This window comes from Diospyros lotus, chromosome 3 (assembly GCF_014633365.1).
Source record: "Diospyros lotus cultivar Yz01 chromosome 3, ASM1463336v1, whole genome shotgun sequence".
NCBI lineage: Eukaryota > Viridiplantae > Streptophyta > Magnoliopsida > Ericales > Ebenaceae > Diospyros > Diospyros lotus.
Genome location: NC_068340.1, coordinates 36032237 through 36053905, shown reverse-complemented (window position 1 = coordinate 36053905; position 21669 = coordinate 36032237).

The following is a 21669-nucleotide window of genomic DNA, read 5'->3' as shown; positions in this document are numbered from 1 at the left end:
CGGGAAAGTACATTCACATGCAAATGTGTCAATGAAAACAAAACAATTTAAAGTATAAAGTTGAGTGTGATAAGCGGCCTTGTTTTGCATGGAGATAGAGAAAGTGAGACTGTTGTTGTGGGCAACGAAAGAATCTCAAGAGTTATAATAATGTAAATAAGCCAGACAAAAGCTTGGCTTGGCCACACACATATATATGTGTGTCCATTAGCTCCTCCTCGCATTAATTAATTAATTACTTACTTATATGTGTTTGTGTAGCCAGCCATGCATGGACATGAAATGAAATGATTTGATACACACACATATATAAACCCCTCAAACAGTATAGTGATCGGAAACCGATCGATAATCAAATAATTAGATCAATGATAAAACTAAGTTTGGCTTCGAAGCAGAGAAGTACTTGCTTTCTGCAGCGCAAATAGACACATTCTCTCTCAATGGATGGTTGTCAGTTTGCAGTGGCTGTGACACACAGAATTCTGACACATAGTGGTATAAGAAGCTAAGCCATGCAGCCATACCCATCAAAATCATCATCATCATCTTCATCTTCTACTCTACTGTCGAGAGTTTTTCTGTGTTTGGATGTATGTATGTGTATGGTGCTGCATGCATGCTCGTGTGTGATCAGTACTGGGAAGAAGAAGCCATGAGGGCAAGCGTTGTTGACAGCTATATAAGTTTGTCTTCTTTCTCCGACCCGATGGAATTGAATTATTTGATACACAGCTCCGTGATATTGTTGCGGATTTGCAGTAGTTCTCAGAAGGATCATATGTAGACCCTATAGCTAGCTAGGATTGCTACAAACTGCCATGGCAGTCTGGTGCCACATCTTTGGATGATGCTTAATTTCATCACAAATATGTACATATGAGAGTCACTTTTCATGTCTCTTCCAGAGGAAATATGGCTATTAATTTGTCTTAATTATCTAATCTTTTCAAATGAAATTAGCCCATATATATATATATAATTTTCCTTTATAGATTACTAGCTAGGCTACGAGATTCATGAAACTTCTATGAACTGTCATTAAATGAATATATAGCTTTAATTTGACAGTTTGACAAAAGTATATTTAAGAAGAAGAGAACTTAGAATAACGTTTTTTTTTTTTTTCTGTGCTTAAATTAATTAAACAAAAAAGTCACCAATTATACTTAACAAAAGAAACAGCCTAGTCAACTTTTCAGAGTAGTCTTTGTTTTTCGGAGTTAGAGACTCTCTCTCTAACTTAGGGTTTCATCAATTGGTTAATTTGTTTTATTGTTTCTTGTTGATCTCTAATTGCTAATTCGGCCCTCCCCACCACGTGTAATGAACAACCCACTGTCCTCCCTTGGAGCTCCAGGTTTAAGATGCAAAACCAACTATTTTGTGTAAGCTAGCATTGACATAGTCTTTCGCTACCACACATGCCATGGCCTGTCCTACCAATGAAGGCTAATCTTTCCCATCATTGCACACTGATGGTCGGTCTCTCCTCGTCGACCACAAAGAATACTACCTATTGCCCCTTTCCTTTACTATTAATCACTGAGAACCACCGATCGCCACCATTAGGCCCAAGGTTCTACCACGCAAACGACATGTGACAATGACAAAGAGAGTTCTATTGATGTTCTAGCTAGGTGACTGGAACACGTCGGGGACATGATTGGGCTTGCTACGAGCACGTAAATAACTGACCATAATACAATGTGAACGTGACTAGCTAGGAAGATTGCATGACACAATGCGAGATGACACTTCTAAATATATATATGTCACACAAGGCAACATGATAGGTTGTATGTGCTATGTGGGTGCTGAGTGGAGGATTGTTGCACAAGTTTCAGAAGGTATTAGAGTTATTTAATTGTTAGAGATAAGGTAGATGCGTTTGAATTTATAATTGTACCTTATAGATAAAATAGGTATGAGAATTTTTATCTTTAATTTGTTGACTAGCCTGGAAAATATAAATAAAGGGTATTCCCTTAGTTGTATTTTCAATCTGCATCTTAATAAAGTTTTTAAAGTTGTTCTAATCGTATAGCAATAGCATTGTAATCCAAGAGGGGGTAAATTAGGTGTTTGAAAATTTTAAAAATTTTATAGGAGTTTTTGAAAACAAAATATAAAAATAATAAAACACAACCAAAATAAATGCAAAAGGGACAAAAAGATTTATAGTGGTTTGGTCTAATCCACCACCTTAGTTTCTCACTAAAAATTTAAAACAATTCACTAAAATCTCCTACCACACTCGATAAGTCCTTTAACAACCTTGTTAGGAATTACAATCTCTTACTTCACAAGTAGACTATTTAACTCACAAGTTAAGAAAATACAAATCTCCTACAAACAATGTAGGTCTTCTAACTATTTAAGCTAGAAAAATTGATAATGATACAAAAGAGATAATCTAAGAGTACACTCTTAGTTACGAAATTTCTGAAAATAAACACATGCCTTGATAAAATGATACAAATCATAATTAAAACTTTTTGAGAGAAAAATAAAGAATAAATGAGAATATAAAAGATTGAGGACTTCAAAGTTTGTAATAAATTCTCTTGAGATACTTGAATAAACTAGCTGTTACTTTAGCAATTAGTCGAAATCACTATAACAAACGGTTGAATTTACTATAGCAACGGTTGAATTACTGTAGCAACACTAAAATCATTGTAGCAACGGTAAAAAATACTTTTAAATAAATTTTTACATATTTTAACCAAATAAAACATAATATTTCAAATGTCATAAAAACATTATTACAATATTTTTGGCATTGGATTGTACCTTATTTTCGAATAAGATTTATTATTAGCATATAACCCTTGATACTCGTATATGAATTATGAGATTCTATTGAATATTTAATATAAATATATATATACATGATGTAAAGTTGTAAAATAGAAAAAGGAAAAGGAAATAAGAGAGAGAGAGAGGGGGGGGGGGGGGGGGGGGGGGGGGCAGATGGGTAATATAGGAAAAGGACGAAGGACAGAGGATGGCTTAGTTAGGTCATGAGAGGCAGTGGAGGAATGGAGGAGAAGAATCATGGGCTCGTGATCATCATCATGCATGCCATGCCCATGGCCTTGGATTTTTGGAATTGAAGACCATCAATTAATTAATGTATCTTTCTTTTCTTCATCATACATATATATATCTATGTATATAAAGGACAAAAATATTTAATCTTCTTTTGTAATTTTAAATAATAACTTTATTATTATATAAAATATTTAGATTAAATGTCCTAATTATATTATAATTTTAATAATTTCAAACGTAGGACATTTAAGGTTATAAAAATAAAATCAAATAACATTATTTATGTACATATATATGCGTATATATGGTATGGACAGATAGCAAAAGCATAAAAGGGTGAGAGAGAGATGCAACAAATTAAAGATGTAGGAGTACGTACTCTATACGAAATATGAATAAATATATGAGTTTTTATCGGAAACAACGAAGGGAAGTGTCAAAATGGATGTTTTAGTTGTGATTTTTGGATGCCTCCAAACACTTCTCACGGGGGATTTTTAGTCCCTTCTCATCTTTCTCTTTCTTTTTCTCTTTCACCAACAGTCAACCTTTGTCCTCTCCCCTCTCTCTCTCTCTCTCTCTACACATGCCACTCTTCTCTCTCACACACTCTGTACATTTGCTTGTTGTAATATATGATAAGAAATTCAAATAAATATCTAATTTTACCTCACAATTATAAGAAAAATATATACTAAAAGATTTTTCACTAATTTTCTATTAACTTTTATTCCATATATAGACCCTTATTGTTTGGGTAGCCATGTGTTTTATTTATAACAATTTTTATAGATCCCAATTAATATAATTTGTTTATTTTTTGTCTTTTAAATAATTACAATTAATTCCATACACACACATATATATTCCCATATTTATCCTTTAGTTCATTATCAAAATTCTCCACCATATATAGAACAAAGATAGTCTCATATAATCTTCCAAATTTTTAATATCAATGGAAAACTTTTTACGAGTTTCTATATATCTATATACGAGGGTGACAAGCATATATATATATATATATTCTAACATCAAATTAACTCATTTTCTTAAATGCCAAGTAATTAAATTCCTTCAACACACACACATGCATGGTCAAACTATATATTGACATTGAAGTGCATGTTTGAGGGGATTCTAAGTTGGACTTCAACTCTATTCACACTGCAGGTTAGCTATTCTTCTCATGGTCTCATTTTGCTCAGTCATCATGTGTTTGTTTAGAAGGCATGCACTATAAAAAATAAATATTTTCATTTAATAACACATCAAAAGTAGTCTAGTTATAAATAGCTAGTCACCCTGATGGGTTTTTTTTTGGTATCAACAAGGGAATCCTAGAAGCTTAACATGATAAGCGTTGCTACTTCTGTTTTAATTTTTTGCGTTGTACTAGAAGATTATGTGTCTAACTTGTGCAGCCACATATAAAAATAACCTCTTTAAAACATAAGAATAAAATTATATACAAAAATATTTGTTTTTTATCCTTGCAAAGCGATAAATCCCATGCATGACAAACATAAGAATAAAATTATATACAAAAATATTTGTTTTTTATCCTTGCAAAGCGATAAATCCCATGCATGACAAACTGTTTTTTTAACCAATATGGTTGCATGGTTGCTGAAGAGGCAACAAAAGACCACCTTGGCCTTTTGACACATCCACCAATTTGCCTAATGTGCTGGTCTGGGAAGAACCTGGCACAGGAAGGCTTTCTCAAAACATATATATATATAGAGAGAGAGAGAGAGAGAGACACACACACACACACACACACCACACACAGAGATATATGGAAAAGGAAAAATTACAATCCAGATACATGCTATATCGTTTTGTATCACGAGATGAGTTAGCAAGATACATACATACCACAGAACAATGAACAAAATTACAGATATAACACACACACAAAGTATATAGTATATATAGCTTGTTATTACTTCTTGGTTCCTGCATTGTCTCCATTCCACAAGGACAAAATACGTACCCACCTATTCACATGTGTGCCCATCAATCATTAGAACAATACAATGCCCTCCATACATATACTCTGATACAACTTTGTCTCTTGCCTTCCATAAAACTTTGTTTTCACAAAGATTCTACCCAAGTTTTTACCCCTAATATTAATCCATCCTTTTTTTCTTTACCCCTATTAAGATTAATTGAGGGTTCAAATAAGAGTACTTCTAGTCCTACATATTAATTAGCCTAGCTCCCTCTTTTTTCTTGCTCCTTATCTTCTTATTGGTTTTCATAATTAGATTCTGGGGCTTAATTATGTAATACCCTAGCTATTGTTGGTTTTTTTTTTTTGTTGAGAGTTATTATTGGTTTCACCGCCAAAACAGACATCAAAATGTTAGTTGTATGCAATATATACTTTTGCATGGGACACGGAAAATGGGAAGTGTAAGGTGAAGGGGGAGGGGGCATTGAGATCACAATTAGTCAGCTTGCAAAGGCAAGAATGGTGAGTGTGCACGGGTCAAACTTAGGCGATTATGTATTCTAAGTGTACTTGGATGTTGAAGTTGCTAGTTGTGACAAAATATATAATGTGGACAAGTATTATATATGATTAGGCTGAAATGTTTACCTCTAATAATTATATGATGTAAAAAAGTTGCTCTTGTACACAAGTAGACTTGTGCTAAATATAAGTTTCTAGGGTTTTCGGCTTCCATATGAACAAATCGGATTTGAAGTTCATATCTTCCATCCCTTCTCGTTCTTTCAGCATAGGATTTATCTTTAACCTTTTCACTATTTCGTTGTGCAAGTCCCCTCTGCCTTTCATTCAAATAAATTTTGATGTGTCTTTTAAGCAAAACAGAATGGTTGGTGGTATTTGAGCTAGACATAGCTCTGGGAATACATTTGCTCGACCTTCTTCGGATTGTAGCTCTACTATTGTAGCTAGAGATAGCTTTTAAGCAAGAAGGTATCTCCCTGTTGCATCACTACTGCCCTTCTTTGGATTCTTCACATGTCTTGTGCTTTTGCAGGTGATGAGACTATATACCGGCGCCGGTGAGGTTTCTCTGGTGGCAGCATGGCATAGACTGGTCTCTAATTAATGTGGATGGGATCTGAGACGGGCGCACGAATACCCAGTAGAGGCTGCAATAATATTGATTCAGGATGGTATGGGGCTAGGATGAGATCGTCATGGGCTAAGAGATGGGCCGAGAGAGAGGCCAGATTGGGGCCCAGATGGCCCAGCTAGAATGATGCTTAGCCCATCATTATTCTGCGGTCTCCTCGCTCATGCGAGCTGATTTGTCAGTCTGCGAGTTGATAGCGTCGCTGGGAGACCGAACTGAATGATCCCGCTGTCTGCGAACTGAGAGTGTCGTTGAGAGCTTGCATGGTTCATGATTCGAGCTCGAAGTTAGGTGTCGTGCATGTAACATTCCGTTCGAGCGATAGGAAGGACAGGAACAACTTACCCTGATGGGCCTACGCAAACTTCCCAGGGGGGTCACCCATCCCTGAATTACCCCAGGTTAAGCACGCTTAACCTAGGAGTTCTTTGCCAACATTTAGCCCAAAAGGTATCCAGTTGGTGTTGTTTCATTCCTTACACTATCCTCGATATATACTAACTTCTCTAGGCTCTCGGGGTATTACAGTGCAACCTGGAACTAACAATCTCAAGCTTGGGCCCGTTGGGCCTCGAGTGATTGGGTCGGCCAGGGAGATTTGAATCCAGCTCACTTCATGCGAGCAGAAAATATATATAACATTAGCCCCACAGCTCTTAGTACGATCTACGGACTGAGAGCTGACGTATGCTGAATGAAGCGGGCTATGCAATCTGTCGATTTGCCTTTCCGGCTTCTGGCCGATCATTTCAGATTATGCCATCTTGTGTCGACGTCCAGCAGATTGTGGACTATACTTTTGTGGCGAGCGAGAGTATACCATGATGAAATAACATATGGGTCATACTAAAGACCTTGCCAAAATATATGTCCAAATAGATCGCATCGCGAACTCAGTTAACATACCACGGCTTCATAGAAAACTTGATAGAGTTGTATTCTGTTGAATTTAATCTGCATTGCCAAGCTATATGTCCAGGCAGATCGTGCTGCAATCTTAGCTAACATACCATGGCTTTTAACTATAACGGCAAGATAATAATAGTTGATTTATGTGATGATGACCAGATTAATCTGAGTCTTGGTCGATACGTCATAGAGAGATAATATCTGGATCATATCAGAAAACCCGCCAAGATATATATCCAGGTAGATCGCGGTGCGATCCTAACTAACATACCATGGTTTTGTCGAGAGTTTAATCTGCGTTGCCAAGCTATATGTCCAAGTAGATTGTGTTGCGATCTCAACTAACATCCCATAGCTTTTTGCAAATTTAACAAGCTGAGAGGGAACATCCAAGTAGGTCGCAGATCATGACTTGAGTCAAGATGAAACGACCCCAGCCAGTGAACCCTTAGTTCGGAATGATTAATGGAAGTGATTTCCCAGTAGGTACCAAACCATAACGTGAAGTCAAGATGAATGGTCCTCAACTTACAAACCATGACTTAGGGGAGGACCAAGATGATTGCTCAGATAAGCCGCAAACTAGAGCACGGAGGCTAAGAGGAATGGACCCCAGCTCGCAAACCATGGTATCTCTAACCCTAATTTTAAGGACATTCAATCGAACATCAAACATGAGTAAAGAGCAATAAGCTTACAGAATGAAAATCAATAAATTCCAATCAAAATTATTTATAACAGAAAGCTGGAGTATGAGTAAGAATCAGTTACACTCATTGGGAGTAAGGACGAAAATGCTCCGCATTCCAAGTACATGGGATAATAACCCCATTGATACGCTCTGTTTTCCAGGCTTTGTTTGATAATATGGGGGCCTTCGCAATTCTAGCCTAGTGTCTGGTCGCTGGCATTTTGAGCTCTATGAAGAACAAAGCACAACCCGGTATCACTGACGTTTATAGCACCGAACTCGAATCTTTATGTTGTAATTTTTTTAGCTCACTGTTGATGGTAGCCATCCTCATGCGATCGTAGGTGCTCAATCCTGCTCGGGAGCTCGACAAGGCTCTGGTTGAGCCGGTTGCTGAGGCTTCTAGTATTCTGGTCACACCACATAATCATGCAAGCGGTCTCTTTCGATTAAGTCCTCGATTGCATCCTTTAATGCTTGACACTCGGAGGTGTTGTGACCCACTTCGTCGTGGTAAGCATAGGACTTGCCCTTATTTCTGAATCTGTTGGGGGTCCTTATGGGATTAGGCCTCCCAAAATCCTTCTCGCCCTTCTTAGTAGCAAAGATCCTATCCTGAGTATTGGATAGGATACTATAGTTGCCATAGCGACCTTGGTGCGTAGGTCATTCGTAACCTAGCTCGCTCATTGAGTTCTTAGCGACCTGATCATCGTCACTGTTGTCACTCTTCTTGTTGTGGCTGGTGCTTCCAATCTTATTCTTTTAGGCCATCCAGTTTTCTAAAGCAAAAGGTCTCATCCCATCTAACCTTATTCGCAGCTCGTTTGTAGAACTCGCCCAGGTCCCTTACGGGGGATTCGTAGATGCTCTCATAGAGCTTCTTATCCTTCCGGAGCCCCGCAAATATCACAGTCAAAGTACTTTCATCCGATGGGTTATCAATAGTATTGACTTCATGCCTGAACCTCTCAATGTAATCTTTCAGGGATTTATTGGGTTGCTAGAACACGGTAGCGATGTGACAGGTCGGGGCGAGTTGTCTCGTAAGCGACCTGTATTAACCTATAAACTTTCTCTGACACTCCTCCCAACTACAGATGTTGTGAGGACGAAGACTCCTTAGCTAGGTCCAAGGTAAATCTCCTAAGGTTGAGGGGAAGACACGGCATTTCACCAGTGAACTTGAAGTCTTGAGGTCCATCAAGACATTCATGAAAGGATCTAAATGGTCATATGGATCGCCATCTCCGTTTTATTGAGTGATATTAGGGGTCTTGAATCTGCGAGGGAGAGGCTCTAGTTCGATTTTTCTGGAGAGTGGGGTCCTCTCTTCACGACCTTCCCTCCGATCATGAATCCCATATCTTGACTCCAGCTGTTGGACCCTCTACAGCAGTTCTTTCACGGTGGGATCCTGATCCATAGATTGCCCAGTACAAGATTACTTCTCCCGTCCCCTAGCTTGCCCTGGCGAATAGCGATCTCGCGGCATACGCCGCCTCCAATTCTTGAGGTCTCGCGAGTTACGATATGTGGCACGGCCTGGCCTAACCTTGACCAAGCTTTCTCCACAAGGTGAATTCTCATGTTGTCGGGGTGGCATGGCCTCCGCCTGCATTTGAGCTACGTGAACTTACGCTTGGGCCAACGTCCTAACTGTATTAGCGAGCTGCATGACTATACCTTCAGCACTTTTTGACACTCCTGCTAAGCCTATATCGCCTTCATTCTAGGGGTAGGGGCCGCAGATTGGTAGGGAAACCACACGGGGATGGCAGAGGTGGCTCCAAAATATGGGGGTACAAAAGTAGTTGTAGCGGTTGTGATTGCGCCCCCGACTAGTGGAACTTCCGGCAGCTAATTAACATGGTTTCTATGCTGATTGGTCACCACTTCAGAACTTCTAGTGTTTCTTCCTCTTGACATCACTATTGATCAGAACAACCCTCTTTCTAGCGCTAAAATGTCGACGTCCGAATTTGGTCAATCGTGATTCATTTTGCCCGTTCTGAGAAATGAATGCGAAAAAAGGAAAAAGAATACGCACTAGGGAGATTTGAATGGTTCGATCAGCACTCCGGCGGCCGACACTTGCAAGCACTCCGACACATAAGTAAGTAAGGGAGTATACGTTGTGTATTAGCAAGTCAGAGAGTGAGAGCGTACATTGGCTCTGGAGAGAGCCAGCTAAATATAGGAGGATGAGATGTCCTCTCCATATGTCCTGTGCTTTTGCAGGTGGTGGGACTGTATATCGGCGCCTGTGAGGTTTCCCAGGTGGTAGCATGGCGTAGACTGGTCCCTCATTAATGTGGATGGGATCTGAGATGACCGCACGAATACCCAATAAAGGCTGCAATAAAATTGATGCAGGATGGTATGGGGCCAGGATGGGACCGTCATGGGTCAAGAGATGGGCCGAGAGAGAGGCCAGATTGGGGCGCAGACGGCCCAGCTAGAATGATGCCTAGCTTATCATTTTTCTGCAGTCTCCTCGTTCATGCGAGCTGATAGCGTTGCTGGGAGCTCGAACTGAATGATTCTGCTGTCTGCAAACTTAGAGTGTCATTGAGAGCTCGCATGGTTCACGATTTGAGCTCGAAGTTAGCTGTCGTGCGACCTGGAACTAACAATCTCGAGCTTGGGCCCGTTGGGTGGCTGCACTCCCACCCTGCAATTAAAACACAAAACAAAACACAATAAAAATTTTATATTTTTTTCTTTATTTAGGTGAGAGGTTTATACTCGTCAGTGTACGAGTGCAGTTGTAGTCCAAATTTAAATTTATATTTTCTGAATGAGTCCAGGTCGTTCACTGAGAGATTTATTTATGGCAAAATAAAAAGAATGTCACACAAGCACACACGCATTTGGATAAATTGGCAACAAGGTTTTTTATGGTTTTTTTAAACAACAGATATTAGGAAATAAATTAAGGCAGTAATTGAAATAAATACTTTAAGTGAAAATATAAAATTGGATAGTACTTGAGTTAAGACAATTTCAGTACCAACCCGTTGATTCCCAAATTTTAGCATAAAAGATTAGCAACATTAATTTAATTTTCAGATATGAGGGTTTGTTATTAAATGCAATTAGAGATGATGATAGTTCTAGGTTAAGCAATCCCCATACATGATATGCGGGATTCTAATTTAAGCAACCACCATAAATTCAATTGCAATTAATACACAAAACAACTAAATTAATCATCCGGGTTTGGGTATGATAGCGTTTCCAGTTCTAGTAACTCTCATACATGGCATGAAAGCTCTAAGTTAGGCTTACGCTCCAATCCAAATCTAGTGATTTTTCAATAATTAAGATACACTCATACTGAAATTTAAATTAATGTTACTTATTTAAAGCGCAGCTTTCTTTGGGAATCATTGGCGTTGGACACTGTCCTTGTCTTAACCTAAGATTAGATTTAGCTACTCATTTCTATTTAAAAGTTAATTGACATGAATTTAAACGACGTAATTTAAATAACAGAATTTAAATGACAAGAAATTTTAAAGGCATAAACTAACCGGCCATTTAGGCGGTGAATAATTAAATAACAAGAATTAAAATTGCAGAAATTTAAAGGCATAAACTAACTGTCCATTTAGGCGGTGAATAATTAAATGACAAGAATTAAAATTGCAGAAATTTAAAGGCACAAATTAACCGGCCATTTAGGCTGTGAATAATAAAGTAATAATAAATGACATAAGAATTTAAAAGAAGAAAGGAAGTAAGTAAGATCACAAGAGAGAATACTAAAGAAAAGAGGAAAGAACAAGAACAATTCTCAAAGAGAGAATTATAAGGAAACAACTAAATTTTGATTCAAGAATAATAATCACACTTACAAATGCAATCAAGTGAGCTATTTATAGGCCACAAGATGCAATACAAACCACACAATTTCAATTATTCAATTAGACATAATTATATCTAATGGGCACTCACACACTTAAAGTTAAATGGATTTTAGCTATAATACACACCTAATATTAAATGGATTTTAGCTAAAATACATACTTAATAAAGCACTCATAAAGTTAAATGGATTTTAGCTATAATATCCACCTAATAGTTAAATGGATTTTAGCAAAAAACACACACCTAATAAAGCTCTCACATAAAAAATAAAAATAGATTTCTATAAATTGGTTTTTAATCTTCATTAAGATTAAAAATAATCCTTGGGCCTTCTCCAAATAATATCTTCCATGGGTTGCTCAAATTGGGCCTTAATTCTTCATGGAATTGAATTCTTCATGGGCTTGAATTCTTCATGGACTTTAAGTCTTCATGGGCTTGAATTCTTCATGCCTAAAAAAAAAATAATAATAATAATTTAATGTTATTAATAAATTATATATTATATATATGTATTACACATGGCACATATATATATATTAGATTATATTATATATATATTACATGCATGCATATAATGATATATATGTATTATATATAATTTTATATATTATTATTATTATTATTAAATTTTACTTTAAAATTTCATTTCATTCATTTTTTAATTTAAACTTGCATATAACCATAAAATATATATTAATATCTAATTTAAACCATTTTTAAGATCAAAAGAAGAGTATAATTATAACAAAATTTTTACAAAATTAACCACTAATCATTGGGCCTCGGGTGATTGGGTCAGCCAGGGAGATTTGAATCCAGCCTGCTTTATGCGAGTAGAAAATATATATAACATTAACATAATAAATTTGTTCGAGCATTTTTTTAATAGACAACATAATCTATCCATTGAATCTGTCTTATCACATAGTATATTCCAAATGGTCAACTATTGTGCATGTGTCTTAGCTCATTGTCTGATCAACTAATACAACATTTAAATTTATTTATGTATTGTAATTAATCTTAACTCTTAGACAACACTAAATCAGCAACATCAGCAAATATATATATATAAACATATACACACACATACATATCCTTATATAATATATATATATAACGAGTTTAGGGTTGAGCAGGAGCCAAACCCAATTGGTTGTGACATTATAAAAGTGTTAAAATAAAAAAACAATTATTGAGTCTTAACTATAATAAGGAAAAGTAGTGATTTGCATAGGTGTTTTTGAGAGAGTGAAAGAGGGAGAGAGAGAGAGAGATTGCAAGAGAAAGAATGAGAGAAATGTTAGGCATTTTGCAAATTTTGGAGAATGAGAGACTTTATACAGGGGCAAAACTATCATTTTAAAATAAAGGCAAAATGGTCAATTTATCCCCAGATTTATGGGCCCCCTAAATTGTCAAATTTTTGGGCCCTGAGACAATCATCTCTTGGGCCACACTAAAGGTCCAGGCCTAGTCGATGGCAACAATGACAAGAACGAGAAGGGGGGAAGGAGAAAGAAAGAGAAAGAGATGGAGGCGTCAGTGGGGGCTTCAACGATTACGAACAACGAGAACGAATATAAAGAGGTGAGAGAGGGGGAAAGGGAGAGAGAATGAGAAAGTAGGCAACAAGCTGGAGTATTTAATTTGAGAATAAATTTGTAATTAAAACAAGGGGTAAGTTTGTAATTTCAACTGGGTTGTCAACCCAGTTGTTCGTCTAGCATTTTCCTCATGAGCGGATCTAAATGTGAGCTGTCTTGGGCGGGAGCCCAGGGCAGCCCACAAAAAAATTAAAATTTTAATGTAAAACCCAGCCCAAATTCAGTTTAGCTCACCCCCAACCCAACCCAGCCCACCCCACTCTAAAATAGTGGATCCACCCCTGCTTTTCCTATATATATGATAAGTAGCTAAAGAAAACCTTAGCAGTAAATAATTATAAAAATGCATGGACCAATGGCATATTGGTGCATTCATATATCTACCCACTATACTTTTCACAACTCAAACAAAAAAGAAAAAGAAAATAGTTTACAATTGTCAAGGTTGTTAGTTGCAAAAAAGTGGGAGATTGATCAGAAGATTCTCTTCGGATTTGGTTCTTCTAGTTCACATGTTTCATAACAGATCGAGCAGCATGCGACAGTGTGGTTTTTAGCATAAACCTAGCTAAGTAACACACTAATCAACCACTTTAACCTCATGCCAATTTGATGAGGAGAACGCCCTCGGTCCCATAATTACGCCAAGACGAATACCTAACAGCGGTCAAAAGATACACAGCAGACAGGCATCGCCACGTCAACCAGATAAGCACTCAATAGAGAAACCCCCGAGACCTCAGGAGTAGGCTAACCCACCGAAGATCACGGAGGCAACAGTTATCCCGAACTCCTCGGAGAGGGAGGCTATCGCGAAACCCTTATCGGGAAAGTCCCGAAGAAGGCGGGAGGAAAATCCCGAAGATCCCTCATAATCCCTATCCCGAGAAAAGGTAAGCGAAGAAGGTGGGGGATTCTCCTTATTTTCCATCAATTAACATAGTTTAAAAGGGACAAGGAACCCTAGATCAAAGGACTAACTTAATCATCGGAGATCGACCGGGGGAGCAAGCCCCGTCTCCATTGCAGGTACATTCAGAAAGGCAAGAAGGGAACGTGCGGCTACCACTTCCGAAAATCCTTCATCACAATTTCTAAGTAAATCCTTCATTTATATGTAAACATCATGAGCTGCAGCGCGCGGATGATGTTACGCCATTGGATTAATTTCTGACCTGCATCCACCTAGCTAGCTCGATCTCCCCATTTTCTCTCTTTTTTTATCATATCATTTCCCAAAATAAATCCAAGAAGGCCTAAATTATTTTATAGCTCAATCATGCTTCCAAAACATTATCGAGTTTGGCAATGCATCTCGTGACCTAGCATATAGCATTTCATTAAAAAAAAATAAAAATGACACGGTTTGAGTGTCCTTTGCAAGACAAAATGCCAAAACATGCAAGCACTATATATATATATATATATATATGTCGCATATCTGTCTGGCGACATTGCAAAAATAATTACCCATTTCAAAACCATTCTTCTAATGGATATATATACTCCAAACAAATATATATATATGTATGTATGTATGTTTGGGAGCAGTTTGCAGAGAAGGGTTATAGCATTCTTTTGTGAGATTGAAGCTCACGTGAGGCGCTGCACTTCGGGAAAGTACATTCACATGCAAATGTGTCAATGAAAACAAAACAATTTAAAGTATAAAGTTGAGTGTGATAAGCGGCCTTGTTTTGCATGGAGATAGAGAAAGTGAGACTGTTGTTGTGGGCAACGAAAGAATCTCAAGAGTTATAATAATGTAAATAAGCCAGACAAAAACTTGGCTTGGCCACACACATATATATGTGTGTCCATTAGCTCCTCCTCGCATTAATTAATTAATTAATTACTTATATGTGTGTGTGTAGCCAGCCATGCATGGACATGAAATGAAATGATTTGATACACACACATATATAAACCCCTCAAACAGTATAGTGATCGGAAACCGATCGATAATCAAATAATTAGATCAATGATAAAACTAAGTTTGGCTTCGAAGCAGAGAAGTACTTGCTTTCTGCAGCGCAAATAGACACATTCTCTCTCAATGGATGGTTGTCAGTTTGCAGTGGCTGTGACACACAGAATTCTGACACATAGTGGTATAAGAAGCTAAGCCATGCAGCCATACCCATCAAAATCATCATCATCATCTTCATCTTCTACTCTACTGTCGAGAGTTTTTCTGTGTTTGGATGTATGTATGTGTATGGTGCTGCATGCATGCTCGTGTGTGATCAGTACTGGGAAGAAGAAGCCATGAGGGCAAGCGTTGTTGACAGCTATATAAGTTTGTCTTCTTTCTCCGACCCGATGGAATTGACTTATTTGATACACAGCTCCGTGATATTGTTGCGGATTTGCAGTAGTTCTCAGAAGGATCATATGTAGACCCTATAGCTAGCTAGGATGATGCTTAATTTCATTACAATTTACAAATATGTACATATGAGAGTCACTTTTCATGTCTCTTCCAGAGGAAATATGGCTATTAATTTGTCTTAATTATCTAATCTTTTCAAATGAAATTAGCCCATATATATATATATATAATTTTCCTTTATAGATTACTAGCTAGGCTACGAGATTCATGAAACTTCTATGAACTGTCATTAAATGAATAGCTTTAATTTGACAGTTTGACAAAAGTATATTTAAGAAGAAGAGAACTTAGAATAACGTGTTTTTTTTTTTCTGTGCTTGCTTAAATTAATTAAACAAAAAAGTCACCAATCTTTATATCTTTATATATATATAAAAGTAGAATAGTCTTGAAAAAAAAAATTTCCCCCAAAACTTATATTAATAATTTACAATTAATACTTATTGCATTAATAATTTGTATTTTGTAATTTGTATTAATAATTTAAATCTTTCAATTGCTTTGAAATAATAAGTAGTAATAAATTTTTTCTCCAAAACTTGCATTAAAGATTTGCATTTAGTACTTATTGCATTAATATTTTATATTTTTTAATTTGCATTAATAATTTAAAATATTTCAATTGCTTTGAAATAATATATACTAATTATTGTAAAATTATTAATGAATTTTAAATACACGAGTTTTTCAATACTAATCATGATACATTATTATGTGAATATTAAATATTTAATTATTCAGTCAATCAATCAAAAATAAATACTATTTATGAGGAATATAAATAGACACTTAAACTATGAATATAATACAATATAAATATTATACATTATATATAATCTTTCTATATATAAAAGTAGGATAGTCTTGAAAAAAATTTTTTTCCCAAAACTTGCATTAATGATTTGTAATTAATACTTATTGCATTAATAATTTATATTTTGTAATTTGCATTAATAATTTAAATCTTTCAATTGCTTTGTAATAATAAGTAGTAATAAAATTTTCTTCCAAAATTTTCATTAATGATTTACATTTAATACTTATTGCATTAATAATTTATATTTTATAATTTGCATTAATAATTTAAATCTTTTAATTGCTTTAGAATAATATAGAATAATATATTCTAATTATTGTAAAATTAATAATGAATTTTAAATACACGAGTTTTTTAATACTAATTATAGGTTTTCCAATATATTATTATGTGTATATTACATATTTAATTAATTTTTTAATCAATCAAAAATAAATATTATTTATGAGAAATATAAATAGACACTTAAACTATTAATTAAGTTACAGAAAATTTTTCATTTATATAAAATTCTATTTTTATATAATATAATATAACTATTATATATTATATATAATATATAATATATAATAGTAGAATAGTATGCAAATATTTCTTCCCTCCAAAAATTTGTCAAACTAATTTTTACATCTAAAATTTGTATTAAACTTGTATGAATTTTTCAATGCTATTAATTAATCAAAAATAAATATCTTTATATATATAAAAGTATGATAGTCTTGAAAAAAGAAATTTTCCTCCAAAACTTGCATTAATGATTTGCAATTAATACTTATTGTATTAATAATTTGTATTTTGTAATTTGCATTAATAATTTAAATCTTTCAATTGCTTTGAAATAATAAGTAGTAATAAAATTTTCCTCCAAAACTTGTATTAAAGATTTGCATTTAGTACTTATTGCATTAATAATTTATATTTTATAATTTGCATTAATAATTTAAAATCTTTCAATTGTTTTGAAATAATATATACTAATTATTGTAAAATTATTAATGAATTTTAAATACACGAGTTTTTCAATACTAATCATGGGTTTTTCAATACATTATTACGTGAATATTAAATATTTAATTAATCAGTCAATCAACCAAAAATAAATACTATTTATGAGAAATATGAATAAACACTTAAACTATGAATATAATATAAATATTATATATTATATATAATATATAGTAGAATAGTATGCAAATATTTCTTTCCTCTAAAAATTTGTCAAACTATTTTTTACATCTAAAATTTGTATTAAACTTGCATGAATTTTTCAATGCTATTAATTAATCAAAAATAAATATTTTTTGTTAAATCTTCTGATCAATTAATCCGTCAATCAATCAAAAATAAATATTATTTATGAGAAATATGAATAGACACTTAAAATCTTAACTAAGTCATGGAAAATTATCCAATAAATAAAATCTTATCTTTGTATAATATAATAATATATAATATATTTTATTAAAGTAGAATAGTTTGTAAATTTTTTGTTCCCTCCAAAAATCTGTCAAACTGTTTTTTGCCTCTAAAATTTGTATTAAATTTGCATGGATTTATGAGAAATATTAATAGACAACTTAAACTATTAATTAAGTCATAGAAAAATTGTCCATTTATTTAAAATATTATCTTTATATCTTTATTCTATATATATTTATATAATATTAAAATATGATAGTCAAACAAAGTATTTTGCCAAGTGTCAATCAATGGTGAATTTTTTCTCTCAAAAACTTGCATTAAATCAAAGGTAGTGATTAATTAATTAATGATTACTTTAATAATTATATTATAGTTTTGAAAATGTGATATCTTAACAAATTCATGAAAAATTATTTAAGGTTGTCAAATGTTAGGGTTTTTCAATGCTAATTAATATTTAAGGTATCACATTTTTAAGACTATGGAAGAAATCAAAATTCATATTTTTAAAATTTTGTTATTATTGAAAAAACTTATTCTTACTCATATTTAAGAGTTTTAATTTATATTTATAATTATAATATAATAAATAAAAAATAACAAACGTTTTTTAGTGGATATATTATAAATTTTATAATATTTATTTATAAATAAATATAATATAATAAAAAAAATTATAAGTATTTTGTCAAATGACCTACTTAATGTGTTAATTATTCTTTAACACATTGAATGTCAGTATATTGAATTAAAAGTATTCTCCATTAGCATATTGAATAGCAAATAATTAATTAAACTTAAATTTTGATAAATGATTGAAAATTAAAAAAAAATTTATAATTATCAATTATGTTAAAATTATTTAAAATAATAAATTTATTTTTTTATTTTTAAATTAAACTCTTCCATGTATCACACGAGTCACCACTAGTTATGCTTAACAAAAGAAACAGCCTAGTCAACTTTTTAGAGTAGTCTTGCTTTTTTGGAGTTAGAGACTCTCTCTAACTTAGGGTTTCATCAATTGGCTAATTTGTTTTACTGTTTCTTATTGATCTCTAACTGCTAATTCGGCCCTCCCCACCACGTGTAATGAACAACCCACTGTCCTCCCTTGGAGCTCCAGGTTTAAGATGCAAAACCAACTATTTTGTGTAAGCTAGCATTGACATAGTCTTTCGCTACCACACATGCCATGGCCTGTCCTACCAATGAAGGCTAATCTTTCCCATTATTGCACACTGATGGTCGGTCTCTCCTCGTCGACCACAAAGAATACTACCTATTGCCCCTTTCCTTTACTATTAACCACTGAGAACCACCGATCGCCACCATTAGGCCCAAGGTTCTACCACGCAAACGACATGTGACAATGACAGAGAGAGTTCTATTGATGTTCTAGCTAGGTGACTGGAACACGTCGGGACGTGATTGGGCTTGCTACGAGCACGTAAATAACTGACCATAATACAATGTGAACGTGACTAGCTAGGAAGATTGCATGACACAATGCGAGATGACACTTCTAAATATGTGTCACACAAGGCAACATGATAGGTTGTATATGCTATGTGGGTGCTGAGTGGAGGATTGTTGCACAAGTTTCAGAAGGTATTAGAGTTATTCAATTGTTAGAGATAAGGTAGATGCGTTTGAATTTATAATTGTACCCTATAGATAAAATAGATATGAGAATTTTTATCTTTAATTTGTTGACTAGCCTGGAAAATATAAATAAGGGGTATTCCCTTAGTTGTATTTTCAATCTACATCTTAATAAAGTTTTTAAAGTTGTTCTAATCGTATAGCAATAGCATTGTAATCCAAGAGGTAATCCAAGAGGGTGTAAATTAGGTGTTTGAAAATTTTAAAAATTTTATAGGAGATTTTGAAAACAAAATATAAAAATAATAAAACACAACCAAAATAAATACAAGAGAGACAAAAAGATTTATAGTGGTTTGGTCTAATCCACCATCTTAATTTCTCACTAAAGATTTGAAACAATTCACTAAAATCTCCTATCACATCCGATAAGCCTTTTAATAACTTTGTTAGGAATTACAATCTCTTACTTCACAAGTGAGCTCTTTAACTCACAAATTAGGAAAATACAAATCTCCTACAAACAATGTAGGTCTTCTACCTATTTAAGTTACGAAAATTGATAAGAATACAAAAGAGATGATCTAAGAGTACACTCTTAGTTACAAGATTTCTCAAAATAAACACAAGCTTTGACAAAATGATACAAATCATAATCAAAACTTTTTGAGAGAAAAATAAAGAATAAATGAGAATGTAAAAGATTGAGGACTTCAAAGTTTGTAATAAATTCTCTTGAGATACTTGAAGAAACTTTCATCATTCTATTTATAAATAGAGCTTCATGAAAGATTTAAAAAAAAAAAATAGTTGTTACTGTAGCAAATAATCGAAATCACTGTAGCAAACGGTTAAATTTACTATAGCAACGGTTGTAATACTGTAGCAATAATAAAATCATTATAGCAATGATAAAATTATTGTGACAATGGTAAAAAATACTTTTAAATAAATTTTTGCATATTTTAACCAAATAAAACATAATATTTCAAACGTCATAAAAATATTATTATAATATTTTTGGCATTGGATTGCATGATAAAATTAATTTTTATTTTAGTGCTTAATAGAACATATAAAAGTAATTTAGAGCACTAAATTAATAACTATTAACAAAATAATTTCATTATTAAAATACAATTATTTTTTATCATCAAAACCATTTCAAATGCAAAATATCAAAAATTTCTTCATAAAGTTCTTTTGTTTTCTTTTACCATATTATGTTAGTTGTTTTAATAGTGTGAAAATCTTGAAACAGATACAATCCTAAAAAAAAGCTGACCTAGTCATCACTAAAAGAGTGGTTGTGAACTAAATCCAATACAATTAACTTGGTGACGTTTGTGACATATCACTAATTTTTTAGTGTCAAAAACACCACTTAAAATCCCAAATCCTTTTGCAAATCTAACAACTCTTTCAACTTTTTCTTAAAAGATCACTTCCAAGTTCCCTTATTGATATAACCGCTGTTCCATCACATTTCCCCCTCAAAATCAAACCCTTTCTATTGAGCAAAACCATTTATTTGACAAAAAGTCTTATTGTGCCATTATTTGACAAAATCTTTTTTCTTTTCTTCTATTCAACTCACTCTTTTCTTTATGAGTTTAATTAGGAATATCCTTATTCATAGTTTTGAGATCTATCTTTTATGGATTGAATGGTCTGAATAATCAACTTTACAATTAATTGTTGGAATTGATAAGTTTTTAAATAGTTCATTTGAAAATTTGAATATTTCTTATTAGATGATCATGATGTCTATTTTTCAAAAATTAAAATTCCTAATTAAGGAAGGAACAATATCATCATTTTTGTTCCATAAAATACCAAACTGGATGATTAACTCATTTCATATTTGAAACAATTACAGAAAATTCTCTAAGAACACATATACCTATTTTTATTAATATTCCACAATCAATGCAATTAATATGTGTGAGAATGAACATCCACTCCTAATTAATGGAGATGAATCCTCAATCCATTAATTTCCCTTTAAATTGTTGCATTTATTTTTTTTTACCCTCCATTCGGCACCAAGAACTCAAGTGATGCTGTTGCTACGAGGGAGATTTTTGAAAAGACAGGAAGTGCTATTGTTATGAATAAATAGCATTTTATTAGCACCTAAAAATAATATTTCATTAACAATACCCAAAAAATGA